Source organism: Mustela nivalis, assembly GCF_964662115.1.
Source record: "Mustela nivalis genome assembly, chromosome: 3".
NCBI classification, from domain to species: Eukaryota; Metazoa; Chordata; class Mammalia; order Carnivora; family Mustelidae; genus Mustela; species Mustela nivalis.
Genome location: NC_139022.1, coordinates 120163861 through 120186184, shown reverse-complemented (window position 1 = coordinate 120186184; position 22324 = coordinate 120163861). Strand labels below are relative to the sequence as shown.

The window sequence follows — 22324 nt, the reverse complement described above, 5'->3', positions numbered from 1 at the left end:
CAGAGGACTAGATTAAAAGTCCAGAGCTCTTTTTGCATTATAGCACTCCATGTCTTATTGGGGCTGAGAAATGTGTTTTCTTTTACATATCAAATCAATTACAAGCTTCATTCAAAATAAAGCATGTGTTGTTTTTCTAGTAGCATTCATTCATCTTTCACAGGCTTTGTTAGGACTAACGAAATGTCTCTGATGGGACAAAGGAAAAGCTAATTGAGTAGTACCAGATCCCCAACCTATCTAATCTACCACCTAATTCATTTCTTCAGAGATACCATGCTCACTAAAGAGGAATCTTTTTTTTTTAAATCCAAAGAATTGGACTTAAGATGTTATTTATTTGACACAGAGAGAGACAGCACAAGCAAGTGGAGCTGCAGAGGAAGAGGGAGAAGCAGGCTACCCGCTAAGCAGGGAGCCCAACGCAGGGCTCAATACCAGGACCCTGGGATCATGACCTGAACCGAAGGCAGATGTTTAACTGACTGAGCCACCCAGGTACACAAAGAGGAATCCTATTAACAAGGGAGGAGGTAATGCAGATTTCTGGTCTGTCAGCTTCAGCCTAGAAGTACTCAGCACCTGTAACAGACTAGGCACTAAAGATATGTATGTATACTTATCTAGGTTAAATATACTGTTTTTTATGCTACTATTTTATAAAAAAATAGAAACAAGAACATTGACTATGCTTCCATCCTACAGTTTGTAAAAATTAAGCAGTTAAAATAGAATTTTAAAGACATATATATAATTTCTAATGTTGTCTGAGTTAGCTTTATTGAGGGGGAAAAAATAAACATAATGATTTCCTGGACTGTTTTTCAGAGTATAAATCTAATTACCAATGGCCTGAGCATACAAACAGGCAAGAGGAAAGCCAACCTACAACACTGTATGTGCAAGGATGGGCGAATCTCATTAAAAATGTTACACAAGCATGCTTGTTTTGGCAGCACATATACTAAAACGGGAATGATACAGGGATTAGCATGGCCCCTGTGCAAAGATGGCATGCAAATTTGTGAAGCAGTCCATATTTAAAAAGTTACAAAAGCATACAGTTAAATCCAACAAATGCGTACAAAAAACCCCAACTTCATTTTGAAGACTGAAATTACACAAAATTGGAACTAAGAATATGGTCACTTAACAGGAGCCCACTGTACCTTCTAAGCAGTATATGAAATTTTCAGACGTTTTATTCTACTGATTTGGGCAATGGTTTTAGATAGAATCACATTCCTTGCATTGCAGGAACTTTTACTTCTGTTAATTTACAGGTTGTTCAAGGGATGGAAAGCACACAAAAGGTAAGGATGTCCACCATCCCCACAACTATTTAACCTTGTTTTAAAAATGTTAGCCAGCACAGACAGAATAATCAGAAGTGTGAGAACCAGAAGGGAAGAAGTAAAAACATCTCTAATTGCAGATGATACGATAGTATGACTAGAAAATACAAGAAAGTGCTAAAATTGAATGATTAAAAAAAATCAATATGGTAATGGGATACAAAACGGAAGCCTTATATATATAAAATGCCCAGCTAGAAGATTCAATGGAAAAAAAGGTCCCATGTATAACAGTGTCAAAAAAGATACAATACCTGGAATGCAACAAATATTATCAGGATATATTTTTTAAACTCCTATAAGTCCCAAAAGTAGACTAGACTTTAACAAGATGAAGACCTCTTTTGTAGTTGGACATTAACATGTCTAAGTTGCCAATTCTTTCCAAGTGAATATCTACATTTAGCATGTTTCCAATGAAAATAATTAAACAAACAAACAAACAAACAAACAAACAAAAAAACAACTTGGGGCTCCTGGGTGGCTCAGTGTGTTAAGCCTCTGCCTTCAGCTCAGGTCATGATCTCAGGGTCCTGGGATGGAGCCCCCCACCCCCGCTCCCTCTGACTGCCTCTCTGCCTACTTGTGATCTCTCCCTGTCAAATAAATAAATGAAATCTTTAAAAAAAAAAAAAACAAACTTTCTGGGGGTGCACCTGGGTGGCTCAGTCAGTTAAGCATCTGTCTTCAGCTCGGGTCATGATCCAGGTTCCTGGGATTCAGCCCCACATGGGCTCCCTGCTCAATGGAAAGCCTGCTTCTCCCTTTCCCACTCCTCCTGCTGTGTTCCCCCTCACTCTGTCTCAAATAAATAAATTAAAAAAAATTTTAAAAACCAGGGGTGCCTGGGTGGCTCAGTCATTAAGCACCCGCCTTTGGCTCAGGTCCTGGGATTGAGCCCCATGTTGGACTCTCTGCTGGGTGGTAAGCCTGCTTTCCCTCTCCCACTCCCCCTGCCTGTGTTCCTGCTCTCACTGTCTGTCTCTGTCAAATAAATAAATAAAATCTTAAAAAAAGTTTTTTAATTAAAAAAAAATAAAAAACTTTCTTAAGATGGATGAGTTGATTCTCATATGTAAAAGCAAATGGACAAGAACAGCTAGGAGAATCCTGAAAAAGCAGCACAACAAGGGAGCTGGCCCTACAAATATTAAATACATACTAAATACTACAAATATTAAAACATAAAACCACTACAGTTAAAAGTGCATAAGGCATATGAACATTTAGAATATAATGAAGTTCAGAAAAAATCCACATATACATGGATATTTAGTATATGAGAGATTTTTATCGTAGACTGTTGAAAAAATGGGCATTTTAAGTAACAATGTTGGAACTAGATAGTCTCTGGGAAAAAGATAAATTTGGGTCAATACTTTAAACTGTACACCATAATAAATTCTACACGAATGAACCAAGTTCTAAATGTAAAAACTGAAACAAGAAAATATAAATTTCTCTGTAATAAAGGAATAGTAAGTGCTTTTCCAGTAGCAATAAGAAAAGACTTAATTTTCATGTCGGGGCAGGAGGAGTCAAAATACAAATGACAAGCTTGGAGAGTAACTTACATCATAAGGGGCTAATCTCCCTGGTATACAAAACTAAAAATGGAGAAGACAAAAAGCAGAAACTCTGTAACAGAAAAATGGGCAACAGATGTGAACATCCAGTTCAAAATGGAAAAGGTTAAGTGACATATGAAACAATTTCCAATCTCCCCCATAAGAGAAAAGCAAGTGAAAACTATGCTGGAATTCCCTTTTTTGCTCTTAGGCAACAACTCACGAATCTGACACTGGTAAGTTGTGGAGAAATAAGATATTCTCTTACATTTGAAGTAGGAGTCTAAAATACCATAGGATTATTATCCAAAGGATTCCCAGTGAAGGGGGAATTTGGCAACATCTAATATAATCACTTATTCATCCATTCACTGAGTCAACAATCCCAGCTTTAGGATTCTCCTTTCAAGATATATGCCATATAGGGGTGCCTGGGTAGCTCAGTTTAAGCATCAGCCTTTGGCTCAGGTCATGATCCCAGGGTCCTCGGATAGAGCTCCAAGTTGGGCTCTCTCCTCAACCAGAAGTCTGCTTCTCCATCTCCCTTTGCCCCAACCCCCAACTCGTGGTCTCTCTCTCTCTCTCTCAAATAAATAAATAAATTAAAAAAAAAAAGATATACTCCTTGTAAATATGAAAAGTTATTTCCTGCATGCTTATTTGTATTAAAAGCAATCCAATGGATATATACAGTACAACAATATGATGAAATATAATGTAACTGTAAAGAATAAAGGAGAACTGTGGAAACTCAAATTGGGAGAAATTTCCAGAATAATCAAGTCAAATAAATGAGACAGAACAGTACATATATAGTGATACATTTTGTTTAGGGAAATAGGAGAAACAACTACCTCTCTCTATATATTTGGTTTTGTAAAAAACAAAAACAAATGGACACATGCTACAAGGATAAACCAGAAATTAATGAAAACAAGTTATCTTCAAGGGCTGTGGGATAGAAGGGATAGATGGGAGCAAGACTTAGGAGTATAGCTTTTTATATAGATTTGACTTTTGGAAAGTTGTAAATGTTTTACATATTCAAAACAAAACCAAACAAAAAAACCAAACTCTAACACTAAACACAGAAATAAATGAATGTAAGTATATATCAAATGTTAACATAACCATATAAAGAAAATAATTATTTCAAGTCAGTTTTGAACATGATATTCTGATTATTCAACTTTAGTGGGATAAATTTTAAGCAACAAAAAATCAACTACAAAAGACATCTTTAACTTCACTCAGCAGGTTTAAGTGCTAAGAATTCATGCATAGTACTAATTACTATAATTCTACAACACTGGATATTTACTGTAGAATAAAGTAAATAAAGAACTATATTAATATCAATAGGAACTGAATTTTTAAAAAATTTATTTGACAGAAAGAGAGAGCACAAGGAGGCAGAATGGCAGGCAGAGGGAGAGGGAGAAGCAGGCTCCCTGCAGAACAAAGAGCCCGATGTGGGGCTCGATCCCAGGACACTGGGATCATGACCTGAGCCAAAAGCAGATGCTTGACCGGCTGAGCCACCCAGGCACCTCAGGAACTGAAATTTAAGAAGATTTTATTTATTTGAGAGAGAGAGCACAAGTGGCAGAGAGGCTGGGAGTGGGGGGACAGAAGGAAAAGTGAAGTAGGGTCCCCTCTAATCAGGGAGCCTGATGTGGGCTCCATCTCAGGACCCTGAGTTCATGACCTGAGCTGAAAAGCAGATGCTTAACCAACTGAGCCACCCAGGTGCCCCAGGAACTAAAATTTTTAATAAAAATAAAAACATAAAAATTAGGCTAATTTTGAATTGTACATATCAATATAAACTCATAATTTAAAAAGTGCTTTATAGCTCTGTTGACTAAAACGGCTTAGAAATAATAGTAGTAATAAACCTCACTCCCAGATTTTAGTTCTAAATACCACACCCATCTAAAAGGTCCTAGGGCATTTGGAGAAATGGCTAGTGCTATGATTAGGCCTGGAAAAATTAAAAGCAAGCCTGGGACATGTAGTTGGCTGAGAGAACAAGAAAGTGCTTGAATGACAAATGAGATCACCTCAAAGGCACAAAGAAGACAAGTCTGAAGGAGACAACACCTGCATCAATTTTGGAGCATAAAAAATAATGACTAGAATTGACTTTAATATATTGAATAAGTAAAATTCATGAATCTTTACTACTACTAAAAGGGAAAGATGAGAGAAGAAAGGCTCTTTCTTACTGAAGAATGCCAGTAATAAAGGAAGAATGACATGTTTAAAGGAATCATTCTTTACAACCCCAAAATTGATTAGGGTAAGGATCATCAATAGATATATTAAAACATCCTGGGTAACAGAACAAACAAGCCATTAGAGGATCACAGAGGAAAAATTACACTGTAGATATCTGACACTCATTACTTGAACCAAATAGCTAGACTTAACCTCGTGATGCACTGTAGTATGAAGTATAAAAAACAAAGATGTAATATTCATACCCAAAATGTTTAATTAAATCTAATTAAGCTTTAAATCTGAACTTCTTACTTATAGGCAATAAAAAAGATAAAGGAAAAACCTCAAGGTTGTGAAACTGAGCCCTGAGTGGGGGTGCTCTACACTCGGCACAGAGTCTGACTGAGAATCTCTCTACCTCTACCACTGCCCCTCTCCTGCTCATGCACACACACACACTCTTTCTCAAATAAATAAATAAATAAATAAATAAAATCTTTAAAAGAGAGAGAAAAATGTAAATATAGCAAAATGTTAACTACTAAATCTACAAGGGTACACAAGTGTTTATTTTACTACTTTTTTCATCTTTGAATATTTTCACAATAATTTTTTTGGGAAGAAAACCCAAACACTGAGAAGCAATTAAGATTTGAACACATTAGGGGTGCTTGGGTGGCTCAGTGGGTTGAGCCTCTGCCTTCGGCTCGGGTCATGATCTCAGGACCCTGAGATGGAGCCCCGCATCGGGCTTTCTGCTCTGTGGGGAGCCTGCTTCCCCTTCTCTCTCTCTGCCTGCCTCTCTGCCTACTTGTGATCTCTGTCTGTCAAATAAATAAATAAAATCTTAAAAAAAAAACCACAATAGGACTTCAACGTATATGAAGAAACTCTGAACTAAAGGCAAAATAAGACCATCCCACAATTATACTTGGCTATCTCAACATTCTTCAATCAGTAACTAATAGAATAAGAAGACAAAAAAAATCAATAATACAGAAGACAGCAAAAAACATTATTAATCAACTTGACATTAATGACATTGCTAGGACATTCCACCCAACAAGGAAAAAATATATATTCATATCAAGGGCACATATATCATTCACTCCAAGATAGGCACTACAAAACCTAAGAGAAGGGGGCGCCTGGGTAGGGGGGTCATGATCTCAGGGTCCTGGGATAGAGCCCTATATCAGGCTCTCTGCTCAGCGGGGAGCCTGCTTCTCCCTCTCTCTGCCTGCCTCTCTCTGCCTACTTGTGATCTCTGTCAAATAAATAAACAAAATCTTAAAAAAACCTAAGAAAACAGAAATGACATAAAATGTGCTTTACAATCATAAATGGAATTAAATTAGAAACTGATTACATAAAGTTATTTGGAAAAATCCTAAAATAATTATAGATTAAATAATACAAAACATCCAAATAAGTCATGGGTAAAAGAGAAGTCAGAAAATACTTTGAGGGGCACATGGGTGGCTCAGTCAGTTAAATGTCTGCCTTCGGGTAAGGTCACGATCCCAGGGTCCTCGGATCAATTCCGCATTGGGCTCCTTGCTTAGCAGGGAGTCTGCTTTTCCCTCTGCCTACGGTTTCCCCTGCTTGTATTCTCTGTCAAATAAATCAATAAAATCTTGAAGAAAAAGAAAACTTTTGAGTGGGGCACCTGGCTCAGTTGTTAGGCGTCTGCCTTCAGCCTGGGTCATGATCCCAAGGTCCGCAGATGGAGCCCCACATCTGGCTCCCTGCTTGGCGTGATGCCAGCTTCTCCCTCTCCCACTCCCCCTGCTTGTGTTCCCCTCTCTTGATGTTTCTCTATATGTCAAGTAAATAAATACAATCTAAAAAAACAACAACAACAAGACTTTGAATGGAATGAAAATGAAAATATATCAAAATTTTAAGATGCTTCCAAAAAGCACTGCATAGACAAAAATTTATAGCATTAAACTGCTACTATTAGAAAGTCTCAAATCAACCATGTAAGCTTCTACTTTAAAATGCTAAAAGAACAAATTAAACTCAAAGTTTAATAAAGAAAGTAATAAAAAGCAGAAACCAAAGAAATTGAAAACAGAAAAAAGAGAAAAATTATAACAGCAAAAGCCTTAAAAAAAAGTCAATGAACTGATAAACTTCTAGCCAGACTGACCAAGGGAAAAAAAAAAAAAGACAAAAATGCTCAACATCAGGCACCTGGGTGGCTCAGGCAGGATCTCAGAGTCCTCGGATGGAATCCCTACATTGGGCTTCATGCTCAGTGGGGAGTTTGCTTCCCTCTGTCCCTTTGCCCCTCCTCCAACTTGTGCTCTAGCTGTCTCTCAAAAATCTTAAAAAAAAAAAAAAAAAAAAAAAAGATTATCAACATCAGGAATGACCAAGGGAACATCACTAAAGATCCAGCAGATTTTCAAGGGATAATAAAGTAACATTCACTGAGGAGAAAAGGGTTAATTAACTTGACTACCTCTGTAGAAGACATTAAGTTTGTCTTTACAAACTTCCCAAAAAAGAAAACTCCAGGCCCAGATGGGATTATTGAATTCTATCAATATAAAGAAGAAATGATGTAATTACTCTTCCTTTCAGAAAACAAAAGAGAACGGAATACTCCCCAATTCAATCTATGGGGTCACAACAGCACCGGTAACAAAATAAGACAAATTAAAAAAAAAAAAACTACAAACAAGTATGCCTACAAGTATGCCTCATAAACATAGATGCAAAGATGAAATAAAGATCTTATCAGGCATATAAAGACTGAAAGAATTTATCACCTGCATACCTGCATCACAGGAAACGTTATACAGTCCTTTAGGCAGAAAGAAAACGGTAACAGATGGAAATATGAATCTATACAAAGGAATGGGGATCACCAAAAATGGTTACCTACATGAATAAATATAAAAGATATTTTAAATTATTATTCAACTCGCCTTACCAAATAATTGAGTGCTATCACCAAGAAAAGCAGAGTAAGGATTTCTGAAAAGCTCTACAAATACAATGAGAATATTGTCAAAGTAAACTTCAGAACTCTGGCAATTAACCAAAGACCTCTTACAACCTAGGGAGCATGTAGTCTTTCTTATTTAAGAAGAAGTGCTATTTGGGGGCACCAGGATGGCTCAGTGGGTTAAGTCTCTGCCTTCTGCTCAGGTCATGATCTCAGGGTCCTCGGGTCAAGCCCTGCATCGGGCTCTCTGCTCGGCTGGGAGCCTGCTCCCCGCCCCCCCATCTCTACCTGCCTCTGCCTACTTGTGATCTCTGTCAAATAAATAAAATCTTAAAAAAAAAAGAAAAGAAAAGAAAAGAAAAGAAAAAAGTGCTATTCTGGCAAAAACCATGAATTTTGTGGTATTTTAACATGCCTTTGACTAATCCCCCTTTTCCCACCTCCAAGGTAACCTTGAAAACCAACAAACAGCAATCATAGTAAAAGCCACCAGCATCACAGGCACAAGACAGGGCAGGGTCAGAATAGGGTTGGAGCTCTTTAAGAGCCCCATTTTCAAAAAAACAAAACAAAACAAAACAAACAAACAAAAAACCCCAAATTGAAAAACCTTTCATTTTTTAGCCTATGTGTATGTTCTCTAGGAAATACTACTCATAGAGTCTGTCTTTATTTTACCTAACTTACAGTTCTCCCAGAATAAACAGCCTTTTCCTGGGGGCATTTGTCAAAAACAACAAGCAGAAATTGTTTAACACTGCACCTGCAAGAGGTAGTGAAACATTTGGGTCAAGCAAGAAAAACTGTTCAAAGCTGGGGAATGCGATGTCCAGAAAAACTCTACACACTTCTAGGAATCTAAAAGGCTGCACAGGCATAGGACTGTGCATATCTAGAGCTGTGTACATGTTCAGGAAAGACCAAGAATGTGCTAAGGTCTCACTTCTGACACTAAGACTCTGTAACAGCAGGAAGTAAGAGCTAAGGCACAGCAGTAAACCAGATGAACTTTAAAGATGAGTCCCAATATGAACAAAGAGCCATGTAGCAAAGAATGAGAGAGTTACTGGTTCTGCACTTTTAAGGAAATATATCCAATTATTAGCTCACCACTAAGCTAACTAGCAGAGACTTCAGGGGCCACACTTAATAAAGAACACAAACTTTACAGAATTAGTTCAGTAAAGTCAGTTAAAAAAACAAAACAAACAAAAAAAAAAAAACCAGCAACAACAATAACAAACCCTGAAGGAGGAGACTGATTTGAAGGGTTGTAAATGTTTAGGTTTTAACCAAAAAGTAAGTCATGCAAGGAAAGTATGGCCCACACACAAGGAGGAAGGAAAGCAGATAATAGAAACTCACTGAGAAAGTCCAGACTTCGGACTTACTAGAGTTTAAGTCGCTATCTTAAATATATTCAACGCACTAAAGAAAACCATGTGTAAAGATCTAAAAGAATGAGAACTAAGTCTTGGTTTTTTTTTTAAAGTAGGCTACATACTTAATGTGAGGCTCAAACTCATGACCGTAAGATCAAGAGTCATATGCTCTACTGACTGAGCCATTTAGGCACCCCTGAGAACTCTTAATAAAGGGAGAGAAAGTTGGGGCACCTGGGTGGCTCAGTGGGTTAAAGCCTCTGCCTTCAGCTCAGGTCATGATCCCAGGTTCCTGGGATCAAGCCCCGCATTGGGCTCTCTGCTCAGCGGGGAGCCTGCTTCCCTTCCTCTCTCTGCCTCTCTGCCTACTAGTGATCTCCGCCTGTCAAATAAATAAAATCTTAAAAAAAAAGAAAAAGAGAGATAGAAAGTATTATTTTTAAAATATGAATATAGTTGAGACACAATGTTACACTAGTTTCAGGTGTACAATAGTGATTCAATATCTCTATTTGTTATGCTATGCTCACCACAAGTGTAGCTACCATCTGTCATCACAGAATGCTATTACAATATCACTGACTATATTCCACAATATCAACTGAATATATTCCCTTTGCTATGCCTTTTATTCTTGTGACTTATTCATTCCATAACTGGAAGCCTGTATCTCCCACTTCCATTTACTCATTTTGCTTCCTCTACCCACCAAGAGATAGAAATTATTTTTAAAATCATGGAGTTGAAAAGTGCAATAACAAATGAAAAATTCACTAGAGTGACTCAATATCAGATTTGAGCAGGAAGGAGGAAGAGTCAGTGAACATGAAGATAGGTTCATTGAGATGATCTAGTCTGAAAAACATTAAAAAAAAAAAGGAAAATAAACAAAGCCTCAAGAGTTCTTGACAATGGCAACCAATTAAGATTACCAATATACATACACATAACATGAGTCCTAGAAGGTAGAGAAAAAGTTAGAAAGAGTATTGGGAAAAAAAGTGGCACAAAACTTCTTATATCTGATGAAAAACATCAATCTACATAGCAAGTAGATCAACAAACTCAGAAATCCCTATCTAGATATATCATAATTAACCTGACAACAACCAAATATAAAGAAATCTTGACAGAAAAGGAAGGAACTCATTACATACAAGACATTCTCAAAAAAGTTCAACAGCTGATTTCTTAGCAGCAGCCATGAAGGACTGAAGGAAGTCAGATGGCAAATTCAAAATAACGAAGAGTGTGTCAACTAAGAATTCTATACCCAGCAAATGGTACATTTTGAAAATTATGGAGAAAGTAAAACATTCCTAGATAAACAAAAACTGAGAGGATGTGCTGCTAGCAGACTAGCTCTGCAAAAAAATACCAAGAAGTTCTTCAGGCTGAAATAAAGCGATACTTGACAGTACTTGAATATACATGAAGAAATATATATTTTTGACTTGAAATTATTTCTCCTATTTGATTTTTTCTTTTAATTAGGGCCCACAGCCAGCATGAAGCCCAATGGAGGTCTTGAACTCTTGAGCTTGAGATCAAGACTTCAGCTAAGATCAAGAGTTGGATATTTAACCAACTGAGTCACCCAGGTGCCCCTCCTATCTGATTTAAAAGACAATTGTATAAAGCAATAATTATAAATTTGTGCTGATAAACATACAATATATTAAGTGTATAAAGATGTAATTTATATATCAATGACAGCACAAAGAGGGAAGGGAAGGGGTTACATTAAAGTTTTTATATGCTACTGAAATTAGATTGCTTTCAATTAGAACTAGATTGTTAAAAATTAAGATGTTACTTATAATCTCCAGAGCAACCAACCATAAGAAAATGATTCGAAAATACATAGTGAAAGAAATGACAAGGGAATTAAAATGATATGCTAGCAAATATCTATTTAACATAAAATAAAGCATTAATAGAAGAAAAAAGAAGTAAGACATGTAGCAAAAAAAAAAAAAAGCGCAAAATGGCAGGTTTAAGTCCTATCTTACTAGTAATAACATGAAATATAAATATTAGGCATTCTAATTAAATGCTGAAATTTACAGGGGTGCCTGGCTGGCTCAGTTAACAGAGGATGCAACTCTTGATCTTGGGGTTGTAGGTTCACCCCACATTGGGTACACAGATTACTTAAAATTTCTTTTTTCAATCTTAAAAAAAGATGTTGAAAATTACAGAATGGACAAAAAAAGTATCATCCAACCATATGCTGTCCATACAGACACTTTAGATTGAAAAACACACTTAAGTTGAAAGCAAAAAAATTAAAAAAGATATATCATGCAAACAGTCACCAAAAGAGAGCTGGAGTGGCTTTAACACAAACTTTTTTACTAAAGACAAAGAAGGCAGCTGCTTAACCAACTGAGCCACCCAGGTGTCCCAATACATGGTTTTCTTAAGTGCACATGGAAATTTGCTAGAATAGACTACTAAGTTAGGCCACAAAACAAGTCTCAATAAACTTAAGACTGAAATCATACAACATATTCTCTGACCAAAATGGAATGAAGATAGAACCCAGCAAGAAGGAAAACTGGAAAAGTCATAAATATATGGAAATTAAACAATACATTCATACCAAATGGATCAAATAAAAAAACCACAAGGAAATGTGAAAAAATAAATGGAAACAAAAACACAAAATACAAAAACTCATGGGATACAGAAAAGCAATGCTCAGAGGGAAAGGTCTCAATCAATAACCTAACTATACACTTTAAGGAATTAAAAAAAGAAGAGCAAAGTAAACCCAAAGCTAGCAGAAGGTAGATAATGTAAAGATAAGAGCAGAGATCAACAAAACAGAGAACAGGGAAACAAAAGAGATTCAATAAAGCCAAAAGTTAGTCCTTTGAAAAGATCAACAAAATAAAACGTTTTAGCTCAACTAAGAACAAGAGAGAAGACACAAATAACTAAAATCACAAACAAAAGTACAGTTATTATTACTACCTTACAGAAGTAAAAAGGATTACAATACTGGAATACTATAAACAATTAGTTGCACAACAACAAATTAAACAACCTAGGTGAAACAGACAAGTTCCCAGAAACAGATTATCAAAATTGACTTAAGGAGAAAGATGGGCACCTGGCTGACTCAGGCAGTGGATCATACAACTCTTGATCTTGGGTGTAGAGATTGCTGGGAAAAAGAAAAAAAATCGAAAAACAAGAAAAAGAAAAGGAGGAGGAGGTGGAGGAAGAAAAACAACAACATCAACAGTAAGAGACCTATAACAAAAGATGGAATCGTTAATAGAAAACCTCCCAATAGAGAAAAGCCCAAGACCAGAAGCCTTTGCTGGTGAATTCTACTAAACATTTAAAGAATTAACACCAATCCTTTTCAAATGCTTTCAAAAAATAGAAGAGTAGAGAACACTTCCTAACTCATTCTATGAGGCCAGTGTTACCCTAACCAAAGCCAAAGATAACTGCAAAACAAACAAAACAAAACAAACCCCCAAAACAAAAAACAAAAAAACACCCCCCCCAAAACAACAGACTAATATGCCTTAAGAAGATAAATGCAGAAACTCTCAACATAATATTAGCAAACTGAATCCAACAGCATATTTAAAAGATGCTAAATACCACACGATCAAGTAGAATTGTCCCAGTAATGCAACTCGTTCAAAATAAGAAAATCCACCTAACTGGGGCACCTGGGTGGCTCAGTCATTAAGCGTCTGCCTTGGGCTCACGTCATGCTAGCATGGTCTTGGGATCGAGTCCTGCATGAACCCAGCATCAACTCTGCATAAACCCTGCATCAGGCTCCCTGCTCAGCAGGAAGCCTGCTTCTCCCTCTTCCACTCCCCCTGCTTCCCTGCTTGTGTTCCCTCTCTCGCTGTCTCTCTGTCATATAAATAAATAAATAAAATCTTTATTTTTTAAAAAAAGGAAGATCAATATAATTAATATGCCACATTAAAGAATGAAGAAAAAAACATGCAATCATCTCTATGAATAAAAAAGAGTTACCTGATAAAACGCATTATTCTTTCACGATAAAAACACTCAAAAAGCTAAGAACAGAAGGGCGCTTCCACAAAATGGTAAAGGATCTTAATAAAAAAACCCACAGCTAACATCATACTCAATAAACACTGAAAGCTTTCTCCCTAATGACAAGGTAAGAACTAAGAAACTTACTATTGCTTAAAGACAGCAGGAAGGGAGATCCTATAGCAGTAACGTTCAATAACTAAAATATACATTCTAGGGGTGCCTGGATGGCTAGGTGGGTTAAGCCACTGCCTTTGGCTCAGGTCATGATCCCAGGGTCCTGGGATCTAGCCCCACATCAGTCTCCCTGCTTCTCCCTCTGCCCCTGCTTATGCACTCTCTCTCACTCTCTCTCAAGTATATTTCTAAAAATATATAAACTTATTAATAATTATAAAAGTGACATTTAAAAAAAATCACCATTTGACAACCACTATAATTATTTGAGGCAACAATTATCAATGGATATGAGAGGTATCTATTGGATAAGAAACAAAATATTTACATAAACTCAATCTTCCTACTAGATACTTATTATTTCCATAGGAAAAATGTTATTAACTTTGCAGTGAAGAAACTTAGCTGGAACCATAACTGATCAAAATTAACTTCACCAATAATGGGAAAACAAACATTTTTCTGTTGAGTATACAGATTCAACTGTGTATGTGACGCCTGACATCATGCACTGGGAAGGACACAATCTCTGTGGTATTCTTGCCCCAACTACATAATCATGAGGAAGCCAAGCTTGATGAAACATAAGAAAAATTTAAATTAATGAACACCACAAAATAACTGGCCTGTATCTGTATGTTTCAAAATAACAAAATCATGAAAGATTGAAAAGTCTCCAGAAGAGCTCCAGATTAAAGTAGACTAAAGTAGACAACTAAACAAAATGCATGATCCTGGGAGATTTTCTTTGAATATCAGTGAAGATAATGATGAAATTCCCTGAAGTCCACAGAGCAAATATTAGCATTATATCAATATTAAGGTCCTGGTTTTGATAATTGTGTGGTGGTTATATAAGAGAATGTATTTGCTCTTAGGAACTATACACTCACTGAAGTATTTTGGGGTAAAAAGATTTCTTGTCTGCAACTTATCAAATGGTTGAAGAAAATGTAAGTATTTAAACTTATGTACATATATATAAAGAAAGATTATAAAGCAGATGTGATAAAATGTAACATTTGGGAAAATCTGAATGAAGGGCATACAGAACTTCCTTCTACCATTTTTTGCAACTTTCTTTAAGTCTGACATATTTTAAAATAAAGTAAAACAAACAAAAAAGACCTGTGACCTTTTGACAATTCCTTAGGTATAGATTTGGATTTGGGAGAGCAACCATGTTATTAACCAAGATCTCACTAAGGCTGCAAAGACCCAGGGCCCTATAATGGTGCAGGCTGTGTCTGGATGGAATTAGATTTTTTAAGACTTTCCCTGACCACCTCAAAATTCTTCAGGAATTTGCAAGAATATTCCTGTAAGGATTTAGAAGTACCTGCCGGCAATGACCCCATCACTCTGATTGTAGCATCACAGGTATAGAAAGAAGCAGTCTGCCACAAAATATTGCTTTTTTTCAGAAATAGTAGGTCAACAGAGAATGCCACTATGGCCCAGTCACTGTGAAGAGTGCTATCTATATACTGTCCTATTGAACACTCTCAACGCCAGTATAATCTCTGTCTTAAAATGAGGAAGAAAACTTAAAAGCCAAAATATCTAAGTGGGGAGGAGGATATGGCAATAATAAAATAAGTTTAATTGGGGGACGCCTGGGTGGCTCAGTTGGTTAAGCAGCTGCCTTCGGCCCAGGTCATGATCCCAGCGTCCTGGGATCTAGTCCCACATCGGGCTCCTTGCTTGGCAGGGAGCCTGCTTCTCCCTCTGCCTCTACCTGCCACTCTGTCTGCCTGTGCTCACTCTCGCTCCTCTCTCTCTCTCTCTGACAAATAAATAAATAAATAAATAGATAAAATCTTAAAAAAAAAAATAAGTTTAATTGGATTGTTACAAAGATTTAATGGGGTAATATTTCTCACAGACACAATTAGAACATTGCCAAGCATATATAAAAAAACAATACCTAAATGTCTGTTAAATTAATACAAATAAAAATCTCCCAAAGATCATAATGCTAGATGTTACAGCTGGGATCAAACTGAGACGGATTCCAAGGTTCATATTCTTAGCCACTAGGCCTTTACTGTCTCATTGCTTTAAGAGTTACTGGATTGTTCAACTTTCATCTACCCTTCCAAAGTAAATCAACATGATAACCAATCTGTCAGGTCACAACGATCTATGATAAAGGTGTGAACCAGTGCTTAGGATGGCACAGCAAGTTGGCATGGGTCTCAACTGCCCAAACTGCACGCTATTTCCCAGACAGCATACACCAGTTACCAAAAACATGTTGATGCCTGTCCCGAGCTGCTGCCAAGAAAAGTACAAAGTGTTTCCTAAGCCACCAGTGATCCGTAAGACTCTATTCAAGGGGGTCTCCATTTTCAATCTGAAAAGTTTCCTTTGCTTGAGAAATTGGCCAAAATGTGGGTAAATGCACTTTACTTGAATTACACTCATTTGCCAAGTCCTTTTCTTTTAATGGGCTTCTAAGTGCAGTCAAAGCCCTCTTACTTTTAACAACAGGTCAGAGTCAAAGAGTATGTTCAACAGACTCATAGAACATAATGGTATTTTGGCTTGTACAAGATTTTGCAACAAAATCTGTAAAGCAGAACTAGGACTCAATCATCAAAATCTCTCTCTCCACCAAGTTATCAGAAAGTGATATTTGATGCAAACAATCAACAGAAACTACTAGAAACTGTACCACCTTGGGGTTAGAGTAACGGGAAAAGACAGATCTTGAATGTCACCTAATTCTTTAAAATTGCATCTATGGCTATTAACATTACAAAACACAAAGCTTTACTTTTAGCTTATTTAAGTGCACTGTTCTGAAGGAAGTAATGTCATAAGGAATACATACTCTCACAAACTGCACACATAAATGCCTTGGGAAACTTGCTCAATTATAGCAAGGTTTTTCCTTTGCTCTAGTTTACATTGCATTTCTTCAGATTAAGTCCCAAGAAGTACATCTCTCACTTCATTGTGGTGACTCTACTAATTCTTACCTTTCAAAACAGAGAGCCAGATTAATTTTAGAAAAAATACTGATAATCTCTCCTGAAATGAAAAGCTAACAATGACATTTCCATTATATCCCAGAACATGAGTAAAGTCAAACTCTCGAAGCCTAACTGCTCTAAAAGCATAGCTACAATGACTAAAAATGCACATTTCTCTTAATGTATGATTTTTGCTTTTTTTATACATACAGTATACAACATGAGTATGAAAGAATGCACACCAAAATGTTTGTTAGGTGGAAGGATAAATGTGATTTACTTTTTCTTAAATATGCTCCTTAACTTTTAAAAAATTTTTTACAGGGCAACTGGTTGGCTCAGTGGGTTAGGCATCTGCCTTTGGCTTGGGTCATGATCCCAGGGTCCTGGGATGGAGCCCTGTGTTAGGCTCCTTGCTCAGAGGGAAGTCTGCTTCTCCCTTTCCCTCTACTGCTCCCCCTGCTTATGCTCTCTACCTCTCTCTGTCAAATGAATGAATAAAATCTAAAAAAAAATTTTTTTAACTTAAAAAAATAAAAATTTTTTTACAAAAGCGTTATTTATAAGTTTTTTAAATGACCATAAATATATACAGTAAGAAAAGATTAGTCCTAAATAAGTTCTCACATAAGAGACCATATATAAGAATACACAAAAAATAATAATACATACATAATATATATTTTGTATATGTCTATTTTTATATATATTATATATATATAATGAACATGTCACATATAGGAATAAAAAGCTTCAATTACTCTCCTTTCTTAACTAGAAAGCAAAATCTTACAAATGTTCAAGTCTGAACTTCTGACCGGTTTAGCAATGCTGTAAGTAGCTTTTAGACAGTATCAGGAATAAATGCAAAGACATCATTAGTCAACACTTTCCTACTCATTAAAATTGTATAGCATTTCCCCCAAGACATCAGTACAAAAATAACTTGCCAATGTGTTTGATACTACCTATTATTAAAGCAGAATTACTTCTCAATGGAAACTGAATTTTATTCTACATCCTAATTTTCTTTAATCTCCCTCAATGTCTCATCAGAAAATTTCTTTTTCCTCCCTCTTTAATAAATGGTAGAACTTCTCACACTTTTAGTATTTAGGCTTTTAGTATTCATGCTTATTCCAAACTGAAAAAAATTATCTTTATCACTGAAATGCACCTTAAAATAAGGAAATTTATTCTTAAAATGAGGATATTTATTATTCCCATCTTAAAATGCTTAAGACAACCATTACAGAAAAAAAAGTTAAATGTTTTTTAGTCATTTCTTTGCCCTATGCGGTTACATTGTAATTTCAAGTCAGAATCTTCAGTATTGGTATACAGAAAACAATAATGCAAATACAAGAACCTATTTCCTACCCCATGACAGGTCCAATACAAAAAGACAGTCTCTTTGCTTCCAAGGGTAGCTTCAGTAACAGATAAGCAACTCTCCCCATTCTCTTGTTACAGCTGAAGTATCTCATTCAATGTTCATTCCAGAAGTACTGGGTATCATTTTATTGTTTCTCAAGTTAGCTTTCATTATGTCCTATTTATATGTGGTGGCACACACATCTCAATTTTTCAGTTCAAAATTATGAGATGTTAAAGGACATATAAACTACTTGAGTCATTTAGTAAGAGACAGGCATCCAAAACATCATGCAACCATCACAAACCCAGAGCATCAAAATCCAAATTCATAGAAGGATGTGTTCAATAGGCCCTATGTGTTAATTTTTGGCAATATGACAATGAATAAAGGCCCAAATGCCTTTTAATCACCAAGCTAAAATCATTATTCCCAGGGTAACTAAAGTTCAAGGCATAAATATATTGGTGACTGCCAAAGAGCATAAGCTACCACAATGAAACTATATTAGGGGACCAGCATAGGTCTGCCCTCCCAGTTCTGAGCAAGACACATTCAGGAGCGAGATGGTCTCTGTTCCCTCATCAACTATAAAACCAGAAGGTGGTTCCAAATGTTCATATGCTGACATTTTAAATACAAATATTCGTTCACTTCTGGGTTCCAATCCCCATCCTTTAAGTGCTAGATATAATAATCAGAAAGAACTTTCATGTAATCTCCTTCAACTTACCCCTTGGGGCGATCACCACTTTATGATCTGAGACAGATTTTCTAATACTCTATATTAAGGGTGATTTCAGAGCATAGGCCTAGAAAAACTTTATTAAGCTTTCTTCAGATTAGACAAATCTTTCTTTTCTTGTACTTCAAGGACCTTAAGGAAACTTGTTTCCCCACAAGGTTCAACTGCTAAATTCAAGTCAAGTTTGCATAAACTGAATTTTAAGCTGAAAACATTCAGTCTCTATTAGGAGGTACAGGTGAAAGTGAAAAAGAGGGGCACAAAAGATGAATGAGATTAACACTTTTTTCCACTTAATCAAATTTTAGATAATTAAGATCTTAATTCAGAATTTCTACCTTGCAAAAAACAATATAATTTCTTTTTTTTTTTAAAGATTTTATTTATTTATTTGACAGATAGAGATCACAAGTAGGCAGAGAGGCAGGTAGAGAGAGAGGAGAGGGGGAAGCAGGCTCCCTGCTGAGCAGAGCCCGATGCGAGGCTCGATCCCAGGACCCTGAGATCATGACCTGAGCCGAAGGCAGAGGCTTTAACCCACTGAGCCACCCAGGCACCCCAACAATATAATTTCTTGACTAAGATTGAAGACAATTACCCACCTCATTTTTTACTGCTACCATCTCCATTTTGGCCACAAGAGTGAACACAAGGGTCCTTAAGAAACACATTCCATTAACTTTAACTCAACTATGTTTCTTGCCACAAAGGAAAAACACACATACTTCTGGTGCAAGAAAAGAAAAGTCAACCCAAACTCCTTATCATCAGTGGACATGATACTGAATTAAAAAACAGAAGACGGAGCTTACAGTTTGGGATACTCCTTTTACTCCTTATTCAGATCAAAACTTCTCTGTGCCTGAGGTTCCTCCTTTGTGAAACAGCGATATTAACATCATCTTTCCTTAAAGTCCAAAGGTTCTTGTAAGAATCAAGAAAATATGAAGATTTTTTTAAAATAAAAAATTATAACAAAGATTATATATTACAGTCAAGGCTCTTCTCACGCATTTGTTAATTATATTTGTGAGCCTTAAACACCGAAAAGCCATTATTTTAATGACTTTAAGATTTCTTCAACAAGTATTTCTTATGTAAATCTGTTACTTACATGCCACTCACTAGGCCCTGTTGAGATATTACATACAAGTTTAAGTATGTTACACAGGTATACTCAGTTTGTTGTGTAAATAACATAGCCAGGAAGGGAGATTTTGATAAATAAAAATAGGATGAAAAGTATGAAACATAATTGCATTACTAAATATCTTATAACACAAGGCATGTCTTAAAAAAGTTATACGTTATAACATTGTATTTGCACAATTAAATGGATTTTCCCCCAAACATAAGCTCCTTATACTTTTTATATAGAAGTGTGGTTTAGACCCCCAAAGTACACTTAATCTTTAAATACTTCAAAGATCTGTTTCATCCTACTTGTCCCTAGATTTTGCCCTCCTCCAACATCCCCCAAAATGTCTGCTGAAAATAACTCACAAAACAAACAAAACCCCCTAAATTCAGAGAACTCATAAAGGGTGCCTTCATTACTCCCCACTAATATAATTTTAGAGGCTGTATGTGAAAACTGAATTTCTGCTGCATTCAATATAAGTACAGATTCAGCTAAAGGGCAGCCCAACAATTCTACTGGGCTGAGTGGGCAATAAATATAATTAACTCTTTTCATATGCAAAGCAATTTGAATCATGACTAGGTTTACTAAGGATGACAGAAGAAAATAACACACAAATAAACACAAAATAAGCAGGGAGACCTTAATAAGCAAATTAGATTACTGCCTCCTTTCATCAAATGGGCAAAAAAGAATCTATCCCAGAGTTAATTATTGTGAGGAATCCCTAAAGATAATGGGTTTTAGTACAACTAAGGAATGAGTAAAATAATTTCATTCAAAAAGCAAATTAAATAATTAAAACCAAGTGGTAAACTTTTCACTTTCCAAGTGATAAAATAGTCACAACTATGTATTCATTGTTTCACTTACTTAGCCCATCAGGAACTATTTAATGCATACATATATGCATCATGAATTATACTACATTCTAAGGATACAATAAGGAAAAAATCAGACATGACCCCCCTGACTTCCCAGAGCTTACAATGTGGTGAGGTAAGACAGGAAATAAACAAGGAAATAAATAATTTCTAAAAGCAGTTTCTCAACAAAGGGAGGGGGCCATACTATTTTTAAGAACTATAATAAAAAAGCACTTCACAGCAAATATTTACATTCCAAATAAATAGGTCAAAGCCCCTGAAAAGGAAAGAAGCCACGTTCTGCTGACTAGGTGCAAAGCTCTTCCAATGACATTCCTTCTATGTTTCATCTCCATCTAGTCCAGGAATGTTAGACTACAAATATGACAGACACCAGACCTCACCTACTAGCATCTCATCTGATTCTGGTTCTTCCCTCATTATCCACAGTCATATCTTTCAAACACAAGTTCTCATTTGCCAACCCCTTTTCTCTTAAGCACTACCTCCCTGACCTTTCGAAGTTTAAACATAACACAAGCGTGCCCTAACAGTAGGCAGAGTTGAAATATTTCGAACTATAGGCAAAGAGTTGAAATATTTCATGCCCAAGAGAGGAAGGAGAAAAGTGAAGCTGTGTCAGAGGAGTAGGCCTAACAGTGCTAAGGTGCATTTCCAGCTTCAAATGGGCTGAGAGGTAAAGTCCACATCTTAAATAATGAAACAGCTTCACTTACAAAGTGTATTATGAAGCCAAAAGTTGCTCTGGAAGAGAAAGATCACCAGAACACTTGTCCCTAGCGAAGACAAATCAAACTTCCAAATCTATATAATCAGACTGCAATTAGTAATACAGAAACAACAGTCATCACCTTATTGATTCCTTTCACTATTTTTTCCCACTGTGGGGCTGGAACTCATGATTCCAAGAGTCACATGCTTTACTGACTTAGCCAGCCAGGTACCCCTACCTTCACTATTTTTAAAGTTTTACCTTTCCTTTGTTTGTTTTTCAAGCTTTTTTAGTGTTAAAATTAATTTGGGTAGTATTTTACTTCTCTAAATTGTATAAACTTAATTAATATTGTATTATTTTTTCAGTAATTGTTTGAAACTTCAAATATCTAGTACAATGCCCTCAACAGTATACCTATTCTCAGAGTAGAGAAAAACTGATTGAAATTATGTGCTAAAAATTTTTTCTAGGACCTAGTCACCTAATTTTTTTTTTTTTTAAGATTTTTATTTATTTATTTGAGAAAGAGAGAGAGCATGAGCTGGGGGGAAGGAGTAGAGCAGAGGGAGAAGGAGAAGCAGACTCACTGCTGAGTGAGGAACCTGATGTGGGACTCGATCCCAGGACCCTGAGATCATGACCTGAGCTGAAGGCAGATGCCCAACTGACTGAGCCACTGAGGTGTCCCTAATCACCCCATTTTAAAAACTGGTTTCAAAGAACTCAAGGAAACAAAACAATTGATGCTTTAGAGTTCTACAAACAGAATTCAAATTATATG

General features: G+C 36.2%; 1 protein-coding gene across 4 annotated transcripts in view; it reads right to left on the bottom strand.

Moving 5' to 3' along the window:
* Positions 1 to 22324, bottom strand: part of UBTD2 (ubiquitin domain containing 2) — a 62168-nt gene that overhangs the window by 24406 nt on the left and 15438 nt on the right. Inside the window, exon 1 of one of the 4 annotated variants that reach the window (XM_082725106.1) lies at positions 19613 to 19707. The exons of the other annotated variants lie outside the window; for them this stretch is intronic. The gene's annotated coding sequence lies outside the window, so the exon portion shown is untranslated. Of the gene's footprint in view, positions 1 to 19612; positions 19708 to 22324 lie in introns of those variants that run through there. 4 annotated transcript variants of the gene reach the window in all.